General features: G+C 44.7%; 1 protein-coding gene across 1 annotated transcript in view; it reads left to right on the forward strand.

The window, feature by feature from the left end:
* Positions 1-1,400: 1,400 nt before the first annotated feature.
* LOC140119077 (uncharacterized) overlaps positions 1,401-16,689 on the forward strand; it is a 34,403-nt gene continuing 19,114 nt past the window's right edge. Inside the window, exon 1 of the mRNA XM_072137716.1 lies at positions 1,401-1,501. The gene's annotated coding sequence lies outside the window, so the exon portion shown is untranslated. The remainder of the gene's footprint in view (positions 1,502-16,689) is intronic.

A 16,689-nucleotide genomic window follows, 5' to 3' on the forward strand; every position in this document is an offset into this window, starting at 1 on the left:
AAGAATGAGTTAGAGGAATATAAGGAGCAAGATAAACGAGATGATGATGATGATGAAGAGGAAGAAGAAGCGAAACCAGCAGGAAATGTAGTATATGGAAATAAGAGAAAATGTGTACGCAGAAAAGGGTCTGCGCTGAAAGGAAAGTGCAGAAAAATTGTAAAAGAACAAGAAGGATGATTATTTCCATAGTAATGTTATAAATATATTTAAGTATATTTGACTGACTTTTTGGTCTGTCTTTTTTTTACATATGCTCCATATACTAGATCCAATCTTGTTGGAAACATTAACCCCTTACCAACGTGTGACAGCTGCGGGTGTATGGATAGGGCTCAGGGGCTCTACAAGTTCTTACAAGCTGGGTGTTTGCTGTGTATTGCAGCAGACACCCACTGATAACACAGGTGATTTTATGAAAGTTTTTCACACCATAGTAAAACATGCAATTAAGCCTGATGGGCCCTCTTACACTTGTTACAAATGAACAATGCTATGATTACAGCTGGGTATACAGTACACAAATTGTTACTTAACCCCTAGGCGTACCTGGACGTTATAGTGCGTTCCGGTGGCTAGATACTTAGCGCACCAGGACGCACTATAATGTCCTACTTCTGGCAACGGCTCACTCGGGAGAAATTGGGTATCAAACTTTGGGGAGCCTTTTTTCATTTTATCCATTACAAATGTTTAATTTTCCACCCAAAATGAATGTATTGTCAAAAAATATTACAATTTGTAGACCACATCTCCATTTTGTTTTAATCCCTATAAAACACCTAAAGGGTTAACAAACTTCTTAAAAGTGGTTTCTCGTACGTTGAGGGGTGTGGTTTCCATAATGGGGTCATTAACAATTCTAGCTATTATTTAGGCCTCTCACAGTCAATTAAAAGTTGAGCAGGTCCATCTAAATATTAGTTTTGGTGATTTTCCCAAAAATGTGAAAAATGCACCCAAATTCTGAGCCTCATAACATTCTAGTAAAATATGTGGAATCTTAAAAAACCATCCAACAAGAAGCACACATTAAGGAAATGCAAGTTTGCATTTGTTTGTTTCAGTCTTGCTGTCCTCCCTTAAGGGTCTTCATGAAAAGGACCAGGGGGAGCAAGAATATGCCTGAATTTATTTGAGCCCCCTGGGCTAAAGTTGTTTAACAATCAACCTTTAATGTGAAATAATAAGACAAAGAAAGACCCTAAAATGAAGGCTCGAGCTCTAAATAAAGTGTCTATCACTCTTGTTAAACATGGGAATCCATTTTGAGGTTGTATGTAAATGTAAAGCAAGAAAAGTCTGAAACAAAAGAAAAGTAATTCTGCTCAAAGCCAGCAGCAATTAAAAGGTTAACACTCCCATTTGTTTTGGGCCTTCCTCGCATACAGAGGGCAACCCTGGGTTTGCTGTCTTTCCAGATGAACTTTCTAGCTTGTGACCTTGCTTTCCTGAAGTAGGCTTCTGAGATTGGGATAGGAAGAGTTCTGAAGAGGTACAGGTACCGTATATTCCGGCGTATAAGACGACTTTTGAAGACAGAAAAATCTTCTGTCTTCTCTGGGGTCGTCTTATACGCCGGTAATCGTCTTATACGGCGGCGGTCGGGTCGCGCTGCATGGAGAGGGCTCAGCCCGTGAGCTAGCACCGATCGCGGGTGTTTTCACAGCCTTGGCTGCCGGCAAAGCTGCCGGCAGCCTCAAACTGTGGCGTACCGATCGCGGTACCGAGGCCCGCACCTGACCCCTGTGCTGCGCTGATAACTCGGCGCAGCACAGCGGGCAGATGTTTTGAATTGTGACAGCCGCGGGCCTTTCCCTTACAGCGCACGGACTGCTCTGCATCTGGTCCGGATCAGGAGGGCCCGGAGCTGTCACAATTTAAAATTTGAACGGCCCCCGATCCGCCCCCATCCCACCCACCTTCCCACCCACCTCATCCATTGACGCCGGCACAGGCTTAATGAGCCGTCGCCTGTGCCGATCTTTAGAAGAGAGAGAGGGCGCGAAGAGGAGCGGAATAACTAGGTAAGTTTTATTTTTCATTTTGCTTAAATCTATGGGGCCCTTGTTCTATTTGGGGGGGGGGAGGCATAGGTGAAAGTTAGGAAATGGCTATTTGGGGGGGGGGGATATTACCTATGGGGGACATTAATCACGGCTACTGGTGGGGGGGACATTGATTATGGCTACTGCTAGGGGGGACATTAATCACGGCTACTGCTGGGGGTGGGGACATTGATTATAGCTACTGCTGGGGGTGGGGACATTGATTATAGCTACTGCTGGGGGTGGGGACATTAATTATGGATACTGGTGAGGGGGGACATTAATTATGGCTACTGGTGAGGAGGTGTTCAATGTTTTTATGCATACCGATGATAATGTTGTTGTTGTATGCCTTATGTTTATGAGCGACAGTTTTCCTGCTATATACCTGCATGTCATAAGAATTTAAATTAAAAAAAGGACCATGTTAAATTCAAATCTGTTTTTTTTTAAAATTTTTACCGGTGTTTTGTATGCGTTGGAAAAAGGGGTAGTCTTATACGGCGAATATATCTTAAACTCTATATTTTAAACAGGAAAGTAGGGGGGTCGTCTTATACACCAGGTCGTCTTATACGCCGGAATATACGGTACATGGAAAGGATCATCATCTTGTATAGCGCAAAACTTCCACACCAAGAAAGGATTCTCTTTGAGTATTCTGCTAGTTCCTTATCTATTTTATTCATCAGAGGGTTATAATTGTGTTTGAATAAGTCACTGGTCGGGTATGCTAACATAATACCAAGGTATGTTATATGTTCCTTTTGCCAGTCCACGGGATATTGCTTTTTTAAGTTCTGTAAAGTTGTTGATTTTATGTTAACGGAGAGAATTTGGGATTTGTTTTTGTTTACCTTATAATAAGAGAGTTCCCCAAACTCACTTAACCCCTAGGGGACACAGCCTATTTTGGCCTTAAGGACGCGGCCCCATTCTTCAAATCTGACCTGTGTCACTATAAGTGGTTATAGTTTTGGAACGCTATGAGATATCCAGGGGATTTTGAGATTGTTTTCTCGTGACACATTGTTCTTCAAATTAGTTTAAAAATTTGGATGATATCTTTTGTGTTTAGTTATGAAAAAAAACTAAATTTGGCAAAAATTTGGAAAAATTCTTTATTTTCAACGTTCTAAATTCTCTACTTTTGATGCAGATAGTCATAGCACCCAAATACATTCATAACTTACATTTTCCAAATGTCTGCTTTATGTTGGCATGGTTTTTTAAGATTCCACATATTTTACTAGAATGTTATGAGGCTCAGAATTTAGGTATCATTTTTCAAATTTTTTGTAAAATCACCAAAACCTGTATTTAGATGGACCTGCTCAACTTCTAATTGACACTGAGAGGCCTAAATAATTTTTTTAATGTGGACCTATAGGGGCTTTTTTCTTTTGCCACATGAGATGCACTTTTCTGGTACGTAATTTGGGGGAATCTATAGGCTAATTGGTGAGATTTTATTAACTCTTTGTTGGTGGAGGAAATGAAAATCATCACTTTTCAGGAAGATTTTTATGGGTTTTTTTTTTTGGCTGTTTACCATACCATAAAAATAGTATATTATTTTTATTCTATGGGTCGCCACGATTACAAAAAGACCTCATTTATATAGATTTTTTATGTTTTTCCCATTTTTAGTGCATAAAAAGTAATTTGGCAAAAATGTTGTTACTTTTAGCATCACCGTCTTTCATATGCATAACTTTTTTATTTTTCGCCTCACAAATCTGTTTAAGGGCTTATTTTTTGCGAGAAGGATTGTTCTTTTTAGTGGTCTTATTTTAGAGTGCATAACATTTTTTAAATCCCTTTTTAGAGCATTTTTATAGGGTATTAATTGAAAATGATCTTTTTTCTGGAGCTTTTTTTTGTTTTGTTTTTTACGGGGTTAACTTTGCGGATCTAATAACGATTCTGTTTTATTATGCAGATTGTTACGGACTCAGGGATACCAAATATGTGGGGGTTTTGTGTATTTTATTCAATTGTACTGAATAAAAACCAATTTGGAGAAAATCTTGTTCATTTTAGCATCATCATCTTTTCATATGCATAACTTTTTTATTTTTCGGCTGACAAATCTAGTTAGGGGCTTATTTTTTGCGAGAAGAGTTGTTCTTTTTAGTGGGCTTATTTTGGAGTGCATAACATTTTTTAAATTACTTTTTAGAGCATTTTTTTATAGGGTATTAATTAAAAATTTTCTTTTTCCGGAACGTTTTTGCGTTTTTTTTTCTACGGCGTGTACCGTGCGGGTCCAGTAACGATTCTGTTTTATTATACAGATTGTTACGGACGCGGCAATACCAAATATGCGGGGTTTTTTGTGTTTTTGTGTTTTTTATACTTTATTAAGTGTTTTTATGGGAAAGTGACATTTTAGGGGCTTATATTTTTATGTATTTATTTTTTATTTATTATAATGTGTAGTGTTAAGTGTTTTTGCATATTTTTACTTATACATACTTGAACTTAAACCAGTGATGCTCTGATCACTGGTTTAAGTCCAATACACTGCTCTGCAATACTATTTTATTGTAGAGCAGTGTAAACTGTCTGAGCAAGCTTGCGCATGCTCAGACAGTTTACAGTCAGACCCGGAAGGGGTCTGACTGCCATGGAAACCGGGCAGCTCCGGGGCACATGCCAGTCCTCGGAGCTGCCCAGAAGTGGATCGGATCCCCCGGTAAGCGGCACGGGGGATCCGATCCACAGCGCAAACACCCTTACACGCCGCGGTCATGTTTGACCGCGGCGTGTAAGGGGTTAACACCCGCGATCGGAGCCGGCTCCGATCGCGGGTGTTAGCGCAGGCTGTCAGCTGTACTAGACAGCTGACAGCCGATGCTTCTGGTACCGGCTCCGTTCGTGAGCCGGTGCCAGAAGCAGGACGTTATAGAACGTCCCCGTGCGCTAAGCATCTAGCCCCGGGGACGTACTATAACGTCCTGGTGCGCCTAGGGGTTAAAATGTCAAATGTGTGGCTAAGTGAGGTTTCCGGGTTTGTAATTGATAGTATAATGTCGTCGGCAAAAAGCGCTATTTTGTGCCCACCTTGACACCTGTAATGTTCTGTTTTTTTTCTAATGGCTTCAGCTAGGGGCTCTATTGAGATAACAAAAATTATCGGGGGCAGGGGGTATCCCTGCCTAGTGCCATTCAACAAGGTGAACGGTTGGGACAGCGTACCATTAATGAATACTTTAGCTGATGGGCAAGAGTAAAGAAATTTAATGGCCATTAGGATATGTCATTCTCGACTGTATCTCACCCTGTCAAACGTCTTTTCGGCATCTATTTTAAGGAAGTTAGTAGGGGTATGGTTGATTTCACAGGTTTGAAGAAAATGAATCAATATGTTTGTGTTATCTGATGTTTGCTTTCCAGGGATAAAACCTGATTGGTCCATCGCGCGTATTATTACTTTTAATTTGTTTGCTAGTATTTTTGTGTATAGTTTTACGTCCTTATTCAGTAAGGAAACTGTTTGGTCTGTCGGCCACCTTCCCCTGTTTGGGCAGAGCTACTATAAGAGTTGAAAGCATTGTTTGTGGGAATATTCCTGTCTGGGCTGCTTTATCATATATTTTTTGCTGGTACAGGGTATGAATGTGGGAATATTTTTTTAATATGTTCTTGGGATCCCATCGGGGCCAGGGACTTTATTAGCCTTCATGTTCTTGATGATTTTAAGGATTTCTTTCTGTGTTATAGGGATGTTGATTTCAGCTAAGTCTTCTGGGGATATATTGGGGAGAGAAAGTTTGTCAAGGAAGTGTTGGGTGTGTTCCAACATTGGCGTGTGGGTTAAGCTATCTTTATTAAGATCTGCGTAGTATGTCATGAACACGTTCGCTATTTCCATGAGAAAATTCATGGCCTGAATATAAACAAATTTTTTTGTTTAGAAGCAAATGTGCAGATCAGTGAACAATGAGCGTGACCACAAAGTTTGGTGATCCTAGGTTTCCCATTTCAATTGGTAGTTTCTGGAACGTAAAACTTAACAAGGGCCACTGGTCATTGAGGTCATACCCATGTAGCACCAAAATGCTCATAGGCGTATAAACAAAAATGAATATTTTTTTCTGCATCAAGGAATACTACATTTATATAGGCTTTATTAGGTTTTTAACCCTTTCCCTGTGTCCTCTCTTCAGAGGGCTATAACTGTGGCACCTAGAATCTCCTCTTTCATATGAACTTAAATTGCGTTTCTATATACCTTTACTCAAAACACAAACCCTCATACAACTCTGTATACAGAAAAAAACATGGGAATGCAAAATGGAAAAAGGGCATCAGCAGCAAGGAGTTAACGCTCCACCACCAATCATACATGCCCTCTGACTGTCAGAATGACTTAAAGGAAACCTACCACTTAAAAGTGGTAGGTTTATACACATATACATGGCACCAGCTCAGGGTGAGCTGGTGCCAGAGCATATTTTTGTTAGGGGAACAAAGCCCCTATCGCAGAATTATAAGTTATATTAACTTATAACTCGGCGCACCGCACTTGGGCACGCTGGATTCTAAAGTGCTGGAGAGCCGGTGACGTCACCGAGCTCTCCGGCACACGCACGCCTGCGCAACTTAGCACGGCCTGTTGCCCCGTGCTAAGTTGCGCAGGCGCGCGTGTGCCGGATAACTTATAATTCTGCGATAGGGGCTTTGTTCCCCTAACAAAAATATGCTTTGGCACCAGCTCACTCTGATAAACCTACCACATTCAAGTGGTAGGTTTCCTTTAAAAGAAATTAAAAGATTAGTTTCTCATCTTTTCAACTCTTGGTACCAAAATAGATCACTTACTATCATCACTGCAAGGTCATTTTCTTCACAAATACAAACAAAAATTCTATATAGACTGTAATGATTAAACTATGACGATATTTCTCACATTGCTTAGAAGATGGGAGGTCTGTATAGTTACAGTGTCACTTTAATTCTTCCAACTGCTACACAATATTTTAGAAAAACAATTCTCAACAATGACATCGTGGGGCTATTTGTGAAGTAACGAAGAAGCCATCTTATAGAAAACATCATAATAGTGCATGTGGATGTATAAAATTGAAAATCACAAATGTATGTAAGTTTAAGCATACAGTACTTCTCTTAACAATTGTGTCCCAGTATTCCCTATAATATGTAGGGAATTAGTATATTATACTATATAACTATAGCTGTATTGATTTTTTTTTTCTAACTTCCCTTTTAAGATCCCATACATTTTCCATAATCTACCTTTCCCATTCACTTCAAATAGTTATCTAATTTCTACTTAACCACCATCCTTACTTTTTTTTTACCTATTGACTAGATAACGTAAAAATTGTAGATGTAAAAAAATCTACAATATAAAAAAGCTAATTTGTGAATCCGACCCCTCTTGTAATTTCTCTTTTGTGCTAAGTTTGCCCCCTTTTACAACAATACTTGGTATCACTGTGCTGTTACACAGTGAATCAAACCAGCCAAATGCATAGTATGGAATGTGCCCCATGTAGCTTGCAGTTATCTACTATGTCCAGAAGACTGCTTCATGCATATCTCACACACAGATCAGCAGTTTGCATGTTCAGAAGACACGTCACACACAAGAACCAAGAGAATCTCCTTTTCCTCTGTTTTGTATATAATTTGTTGTCGTCTATTTTAATAATAGGAAGAAAAGTGAAGCGTAACATTCCAAATATCCTTCAACCAAAAAGGCAGATCCTTGACACATCTGTTTTATTTTATGTTTTGAGAGTCTGGATATATTTTATATATACTCTCCATGATTGTCTCTATGTCACTCACTCTCCCCAACTCTGTCACTCTCTCACTTTCCCTGCCTGTCTCTCACTTGCTCTCCATGTCTTTTACTAACTTTCCCTGTCTCTCTGTCACACACTTTCCCTGTCTGTCTCTCACTCAATCTTCCTGTCTCTTATTCTCTCCATGCCGGTCTCTCACTCTCCGCGCCTGTCTCTCTGTCTTTCACTCACTCTCCCTGTCTGTCACTCACTCTATCTGTCTGTCTGTCACTCACTCTTCCTTACTGTCTCTGATTCACTCACTCTCCCTGACTGTCTATAATTCACTCACTCTCCCTGACTGTCTCTGATTCACTCACTCTCCCTGACTGTCTCTGATTCACTCACTCTCCCTGACTGTCTCTGATTCACTCACTCTCCCTGACTGTCTCTGATTCACTCACTCTCCCTGACTGTCTCTGATTCACTCACTCTCCCTGACTGTCTCTGATTCACTCACTCTCCCTGACTGTCTCTGATTCACTCACTCTCCCTGACTGTCTCTGATTCACTCACTCTCCCTGACTGTCTCTGATTCACTCACTCTTCCTGACTGTCTCTGATTCACTCACTCTTCCTGACTGTCTCTGATTCACTCACTCCCTCTGCCTGTCTCTGATTCACTTACTCTCTCTGTCTGTCTCTCTCTCCATCTTACCTCACATATAAGCTGTCTTATGCTCATTGCCTATAGTAACCAGTCAAAACTCAGAGCTCATATTGACCCCTTAAGGACGCAGGGTTTTTTCGCTCATTTCTCGCTCCCCACCTTCAAAAATCCATAACGTTTTCATTTTTACGTGTACAGACCTGTGTGAGGGCTTATTTTGTGCGTAACAAATTTTACTTTCCCGTAATGTTATTTATTTTAACATGCCATGTACTGCGAAGCTGAAAAAAAATTCCAAATGTGGAAAAATTGAAAAAAAAAACACACGTGCGTCACGTTCTTGTGGGCTCAGTTTTTACGACTTTGACTGTGCACTGAAAATAACACCTTTATTCTTTGGTTCGGTGCGATCGCGGTGATACCAAATTTATATAGGCTTTATTGTGTTTTAATACATTTTCAAAAATTAAACGAATGTGTACAAAAAAGAAAAAAAATTTTTTGCCATCTTCTGAAGCTAATAACTTTTTCATACTTTGGCGCACGCAGCTGTGTGAGGTGTCATTTTTTTGCGAAATGAACCGACCTTTGCATTGCTACCATTTTGAGGTCTGTGCAACATTTCATCATTTTTTATTCCATTTTTTATGTGATGTAAAAAGGTGTAAAAGTTGCATTTCGGACATTTGGGCGCCATTTCCCGTCTCGGAGGTCACCGCTGGCCGTAACCGGTTTTATATTTTAATAGATCGGGCATTTTGGGACGCGGCGATACCTAATGTATCTGTGAATTTTACTGTTAATTATGTTTTATATCAGTTCTAGGGAAAGGGGGGTGATATTCCTCCTGACGAAGCCGTTTGGCGAAACGCGCGTCGAGGTAACTGAGGGGCAGGGAAGTCTCCACTGGTGACCGGCACACATCCTTTTATCCCTACACAAAAAGAAGGTAATGAAGATTCACTTCATAGTCGGCATTTAGATAATAAGTACAAGTGCAATAGTAATCTAACTAGGGAATGATACTGTGGCCGGGCATATAATGATGCAATAAATTTAAGTTTACAAACACCAGAAGGAACCCCTTTCTCTCCTCCCCCCCTGCTAAGTGCATAACTTTTTAAACTTTTCATCACTTTGTCTCTTAATCTTTTTTCATGTTTTTTAAAAAAAAAGAGTATTCTGTACCCACCTAAACTTTTCATTATATAACTGTTTGGCATGTTTTTAACAAAGTAAAAATCTATGTATTACAAATGAAATGTCTTTTTGAAGTTTAAATAAAATATATATTTTTTAGTACTCTACTGCCACCTGGTGCTATTTTCTATAGGTGCGGTTGATAAAACAAAATTGTGGTATAGAGTCTTCTATACTGGTGGACACATTGATGTCTGTGAGAGGATAATCCTCTTGTTTTGGAATTAAAGGGGGGTGATATTAATTTTTTATATTTTATTAATTTTTTTTATTTTTTAAACTTTTTTTTTCCACTATTTCTTAGACCATCTAGGGTACATTAACCCTAGATGGTCAGATCGCTCCTACCATATACTGCAATACTTCTGTATTGCAATATATGGCATTTTTGCAGCTCATTCATTACAATGAGCCACTGGCAGTAGCAGACAATGGCTCCTGTATATGGTGGGTAAAAATTTTGTCTCAAAACCTAGTCACAAAGAGCAGCTGTGCAAGATTTGGTGGTTGTAAACGCGACAGTACAGATTCTTTTAGCAGACATATGCAACACTCTCGCCGATGCGAGGCGAAGGAGTGCTTGCGAATACGTCCCACAGCATGTCACTACATCACACTATATAGTCCTTATAGGACACAGGGGACATTGCAGTGGTAGATCCTGCCTGGCAAGGCAGGAGTTAAGTGTTTTGTATGATGTAAGATCTATCATCCAATCACCTGTATTACATTCTGTCCAATGTAAGCTGAGATGTAATTGGAGGAGCAGCCACCACCTGACCTGGGGGGTTACAAAACCCCTGGCCAGGAATGTTCTAGAGAGTAGTTCTAGTCAGACCTGAGGGTCTGCAGGACACTAGAAGAGACTAGTTTTAGCTTAGCTCAGATGAGAAGAAGCAGACTGGGTGACCCCAGTCCAGACTCTATTCAGCCAGCATACCATACCAGAGCAGGAAGAGCCTAGCCCCTGCCTCTGAAGAGTGGAGCTAATAGATAAGAGTTAGTGAGGAAAGGGGTATCATCCTACCTTTAAGGGTGATACCTGAAGCACTCCAGGACAAGCTGAAGCTTCCTATTAGGACACAGCTACCTCCCAGCCTGCCCTCTGCATCCAGGTTGGCGATCTACCTCCTGTGGCTTCCTCCAACTGCATCTCAGTACTCCACCATTCTGTTAAAGGCACGTTGCTGCGGTTCCTGTCGGTTCCAATAAAGAACTGTAAGTTGTTTTCGTTCAACCTCTGCCTCCGTCTGGTCCCTGCTACTACGGCTGCCCTCATCACAGGCACCCTGTCCACTACACAGAGACTCATACTCTAGACACCAAAGGGTTGCCCCAGGGAGATCCGCTATAGCAGCCTCTCCCTCATCATTTCTTGCCAACACCACCCTGCTGGAGACCTGCCAGGCTGTAGGACAGCCCTCCGGTTCCCCATACCAAGCACCGTGACAATAGCGTGCCTAGGCCGCAACCGCCAGCCACTCAGGTACTGCGGGCCCCGGCTGACTCCAGGCAACGAGAAAAGGCTAGGCCCCGGTGGGGGATGTTGCAAGTGGCGTCACGAACAGGATTGATACTTCTGTGCCTTATTCCGGCATTAAAGACTATCCTTTATTAAAAAAAAGACTCTGCTGCCTAACCCTGCTGCCATTCGGGTTTAGGCCCCAAGTGATTGTGTGTTCCTGCATTGAACTGTATTACTGCTGCCACGTGCTGTCAAGCACCGCTCCAGCACTCAAGAGGTTAACCCCTGCAAAGAACTTTGTCAGCTCTGCTACATCCGGCGCTACTGCGTCTGAAGCATTTTACCTCACGAAACCGTGGCGCAGCAAGTAATTCCAGCCCGCCAAAACCTTCACTGGCGGGAAACCCAGATGACACACCAAGCTCCACCCACGCGCGAAGGGCGCGAACCCCGCCTCCTGTGGCGCAGGAAAAAAATAGAGCCCGCCACAGCTCTTGGCGGGAAGGACTTGGACTCCTCCCTCTGGCACGAAGCGGACTTCCTGCCCCGCCTCAACGAAACGCCAGAACTCGTGCAGATCTTGAACAGTGAGGTCAGCACCATGTGGGGTCCTCCGCCATTCCCTTCCGTGGAGCAACCGGAGTTCTTGGAGGTTCTGGAGACCATGGTTGTGGTCTCTGCTCAACTGGTCCGGAGGCCCTTCGCTGGACACCGGCTGCATCGAGGACTGACCCGAGCCTTCATCACCAGGAGGTATTTCCAGACGGTGACGGAGTACCAAGTACCACCCGGGCGGTTCCTAGTGCCTCTCCCGGCTACCATGCTGGTGCCGCGGGCCCACATGGAGGCGCCACGTGGGGAGGCCCTGACTCCTGTCGAGCCAGCGCCTGGGCCTACTGCTGCCGTGCCACCTGCTCCGAGGCCTACTATTCCTGCTGTTCAGCCTGCTAGCCCCGCTGTGATGGTTCCTGATCCTCCGACTGCTCCTGTTCCTGCACCTGCCCGACAACCTGCGGGATCCGAGCCTACCCCGGAGCGACGAACCTCAGCACCGGCACCTCCGCAGCCTCGAGGCCGAGGTGAGGCCGTACGCCGGCGACTCCGAGACGCTGTCTCGGAACAGCGACGCCGAGAAAAGGAGGCCCAGCGGTACATGGCCGGCCGGTCTACAGCTGGAGCCTGGGTGAAACAGAACCGCACCACCGGCATGGTCCGGTTCTTCGACCGGTAGCGTGGCTATGGCTTCGCCACACAGGACTATACCGGACGGGAAGTATTTATCCCCCGCCGGTCCGTCAAGAGGCCTGACCTGCCGGAAAGACTTCACAATTTGAGACCTGGGGAGTGCATTGAGTTCTCCCTGCAGGAGGGACCCCAAGGGCCGTGGGCAGCTGGCGTGATCCGGATCCCAGACTCCGACGAGGACCGCTATCCATCGTGCGATGAGCTGTATGAGGACGACGAGTGGCCGGAGTCCCCGAACACCTCTTCTTCCTCGGCTGCGAGTCCCCGGGCGGTGACCCACGTGAATGCTCCATCCACGGTGATCGTGAGTACAGGTCCCATTGCCATCCATGGGCCATGATCCAGGGCGCCACCCCCACCGTCTCCCCTGCCTGGAGCATTGTCAGGTCCCGCGGCTCTTCCGTGGGAGAAGACACCCCGGCTAGTGAACCTTGTCCGGAGGTTCCGACGAGGCCCACATCTCCACTTGCCGGTTACCAATGGGGTGACGACCCGGCCCCAGAAGAACCGGAGCTGGAAGGAGCCGCGGCGCTGCCGCAGGTTCCCGTCTATTTATTGCTGGACCCCTCCGTGGTCCCTGGCTCAGTTGAGCCCCCGGCTGGAGCAGCCGACATCCCGGGCGACAGCGCTCCTCCCCCTGCATGTCCGGAGGATGCTGCTGGACCTGCAGTACCTGCTACTGCCACCGGGTGTCCCCAGCCGGAACCTACTCCCGCTGAGGATGCACAGGATTCCCTGCTGGAGCTGGATCCTGTCTCTGCTGAACCCAGCGATACTGAGTAACCCTTGATGGGCTGAAAGCCTTCTTCAGGTACTGTGTACATATTGTATATTTATTTCCATTATCCCTACAGAGCCAGAAACTGTCCTGAGACTCTCACCCTTATTTATCTCAGTCAAGAGATTTTCTACTGTCATGTGCTATGATAGCACCCCTTCCTCTGCCACAGCAGAGATTCCTTCAAAGGACTCTGTCCCTCGACACCTAGAGGAGACCCTTTGCTTCTTCTATTGCACTTTTCCCCACATCAGGGGCTGTACCCAGAAGATGGACTTTGCCATGAAAGACCTTCTGTGAGATTTTTGTCAGATACTACCAGGAAAAGTTGCTATTGACTTCTTATATTGTACTTAATGCCTTCCTTTTAGGTATGGACATTATGCCTGCACTTTTATGCCTTTTCCTTTTCAGGTAAAGAGACATTTATTTCTGCTACCTTGAGTAGCCTACCTCTGTAACGTTTGTAACGTTCAAGATATGTACCCATTGGGCTCATAAGCCAATGTGAGTTTACAAAATGTTTGCACACTGTCAATTTATTCCAGTAGTTTGCACTAACCTTTGATAGGCTTTTCAGATTGTAGTGTGACTGTGTCGGACCGTCTCTATGTAAAACCCTGACCACTACCTTATCCCTCAAACCGAGGTTTGCACGTGGGGGTAGTCCGTAAACTGCCGGTCTTTAGGGGACCGGGGGTGTAACAGAGATAGCACCTGGATGCCGCTCATACAAGGGTAAGAATGTTAGTCGGCAGGTACTTGTACATTGTACAATGTCTTATTGTGTCACATATGCCAATGTAATGCATATATACACACACTATATATTTGTCGCCAGGGAAGAAGTGTTTACATAACAAATATACAGGCCTTGGTGCAAGGAGTGGATTACAGTACATGACACCACACCTTTCCTACTGTACAGTTTGGTTTAATGGCGTTAGCAACCAACTGTCATGCTTCGCATTTACATGTCCTTGTCTTAGTCCGACACCAACCCAGGTGCCTGTCTCCAGGACCATGGGCGGTTTGTCCCTACAGATCCTGTAGCCTGCACTTCCCAGAAGTGCCCCTATCTACCTCTGCGCCCCAATCAGTCTGTAGTCGAGCCGAGGGCGGCTCTTTCAATTGCCCCGGGGGTATGCAACACCCTCGCCGATGCAAGGCGAAGGAGTGCTTGCGAATACGTCCCACAGCATGTCACTACATCACACTATATAGTCCTTATAGGACACAGGGGACATTGCAATGGTAGATCCTGCCTGGCAAGGCAGGAGTTAAGTGTTTTGTATGATGTAAGATCTATCATCCAATCACCTGTATTACATTCTGTCCAATGTAAGCTGAGATGTAATTGGAGGAGCAGCCACCACCTGACCTGGGGGGTTACAAAACCCCTGGCCAGGAATGTTCGAGAGAGTAGTTCTAGGACACTAGAAGAGACTAGTTTTAGCTTAGCTCAGATGAGAAGAAGCAGACTGGGTGACCCCAGTCCAGACTCTATTCAGCCAGCATACCATACCAGAGCAGGAAGAGCCTAGCCCCTGCCTCTGAAGAGTGGAGCTAATAGATAAGAGTTAGTGAGGAAAGGGGTATCATCCTACCTTTAAGGGTGATACCTGAAGCACTCCAGGACAAGCTGAAGCTTCCTATTAGGACACAGCTACCTCCCAGCCTGCCCTCTGCATCCAGGTTGGCGATCTACCTCCTGTGGCTTCCTCCAACTGCATCTCAGTACTCCACCATTCTGTTAAAGGAAACCTACCACTTCTGAAGGTAGGTATGAGATGCAAACACCGGGCACCAGCTCAGGGTGAGCTGGTGCCGGTGCTTAGTCTCGTTAGTGTTAAAACCGCGGTATCGCGGTTTTAACACTTTTTAAACTTTCTAGCAGAAACTGCTTCGGCGCTGCGTGCGCACGATCGTGCGCGCGCCTACATTGGAAATGCCGCAGGCGTTGCGCGCGCACGGTCGCGCGCAGCGCCGAAGCAGTTTCTGCTAGAAAGTTTAAAAAGTGTTAAAACCGCGATACCGCGGTTTTAACACTAACGAGACTAAGCACCGGCACCAGCTCACCCTGAGCTGGTGCCCGGTGTTTGCATCTCATACCTACCTTCAGAAGTGGTAGGTTTCCTTTAAAGGCACGTTGCTGCGGTTCCTGTCGGTTCCAATAAAGAACTGTAAGTTGTTTTCGTTCAACCTCTGCCTCCGTCTGGTCCCTGCTACTACGGTTGCCCTCATCACAGGCACCCTGTCCACTACACAGAGACTCATACTCTAGACACCAAAGGGTTGCCCCAGGGAGATCCGCTATAGCAGCCTCTCCCTCATCATTTCTTGCCAACACCACCCTGCTGGAGACCTGCCAGGCTGTAGGACAGCCCTCCGGTTCCCCATAACAAGCACCGTGACAATAGCGTGCCTAGGCCGCAACCGCCAGCCACTCAGGTACTGCGGGCCCCGGCTGACTCCAGGCAACGAGAAAAGGCTAGGCCCCGGTGGGGGATGTTGCACATACATACATACATACATACACACACAGCTTTATATATTAGATACTGCTCAGTGAACTATATGTGTGTACACAGCTCTGCTCCAGGCACTATATGCATGTATACAGCTCTGCTCCAGGCACTATATGCATGTATACAGCTCTGCTCCAGGCAATATACCTATGTATACAGCTCTGCTCTGTGCACTATATGTATGTATACAGCTCTGCTCCATGCACTATATGTATGTATACAGCTCTGCTCTATGCACTATATGTATGTACACGACTCTGCTCCATACACTATACGTATGTACACAGCTCTGCTCTAGGCACTATAAGTATGTATACAGCTCTGCTCCAGGCACTATATGTATATACACAGCTCTGCTCCATGCACTGTCTATATGTATGTACACAGCTCTGCTCCATGTACTATATGTATGTACACAGCTCTTCCCCATGCACTATATGTATGTACACAGCTCTGCTCCATGTACTATATGTATGTACACAGCTCTTCCCCATGCACTATATGTATGTACACCGCTCTGCTCCAGGCACTATATGTATGTACACCGCTCTGCTCCAGGCACTATATGTATGTACACAGCTCTGCTCCAGGCACTATATGTATGTACACAGCTCTTCCCCATGCACTATATGTATGTACACAGCTCTGCTCCATGCACTATATGTATGTACACAGCTCTGCTCCAGGCACTATATGTATGTACACAGCTCTTCCCCATGCACTATATGTATGTACACAGCTCTTCCCCATGCACTATATGTATGTACACAGCTCTGCTCCAGGCACTATATGTATGTACACAGCTCTGCTCCAGGCACTATATGTATGTACACAGCTCTGCTCCAGGCACTATATGTATGTACACAGCTCTTCCCCATGCACTATATGTATGTACACAGCTCTGCTCCATGCACTATATGTATGTACACAGCTCTGCTCCAGGCACTATATGTATGTACACAGCCCTTCCCCATGCACTATAAGTATGTACACAGCTCT

This window comes from Engystomops pustulosus, chromosome 2 (assembly GCF_040894005.1).
Source record: "Engystomops pustulosus chromosome 2, aEngPut4.maternal, whole genome shotgun sequence".
NCBI classification, from domain to species: Eukaryota; Metazoa; Chordata; class Amphibia; order Anura; family Leptodactylidae; genus Engystomops; species Engystomops pustulosus.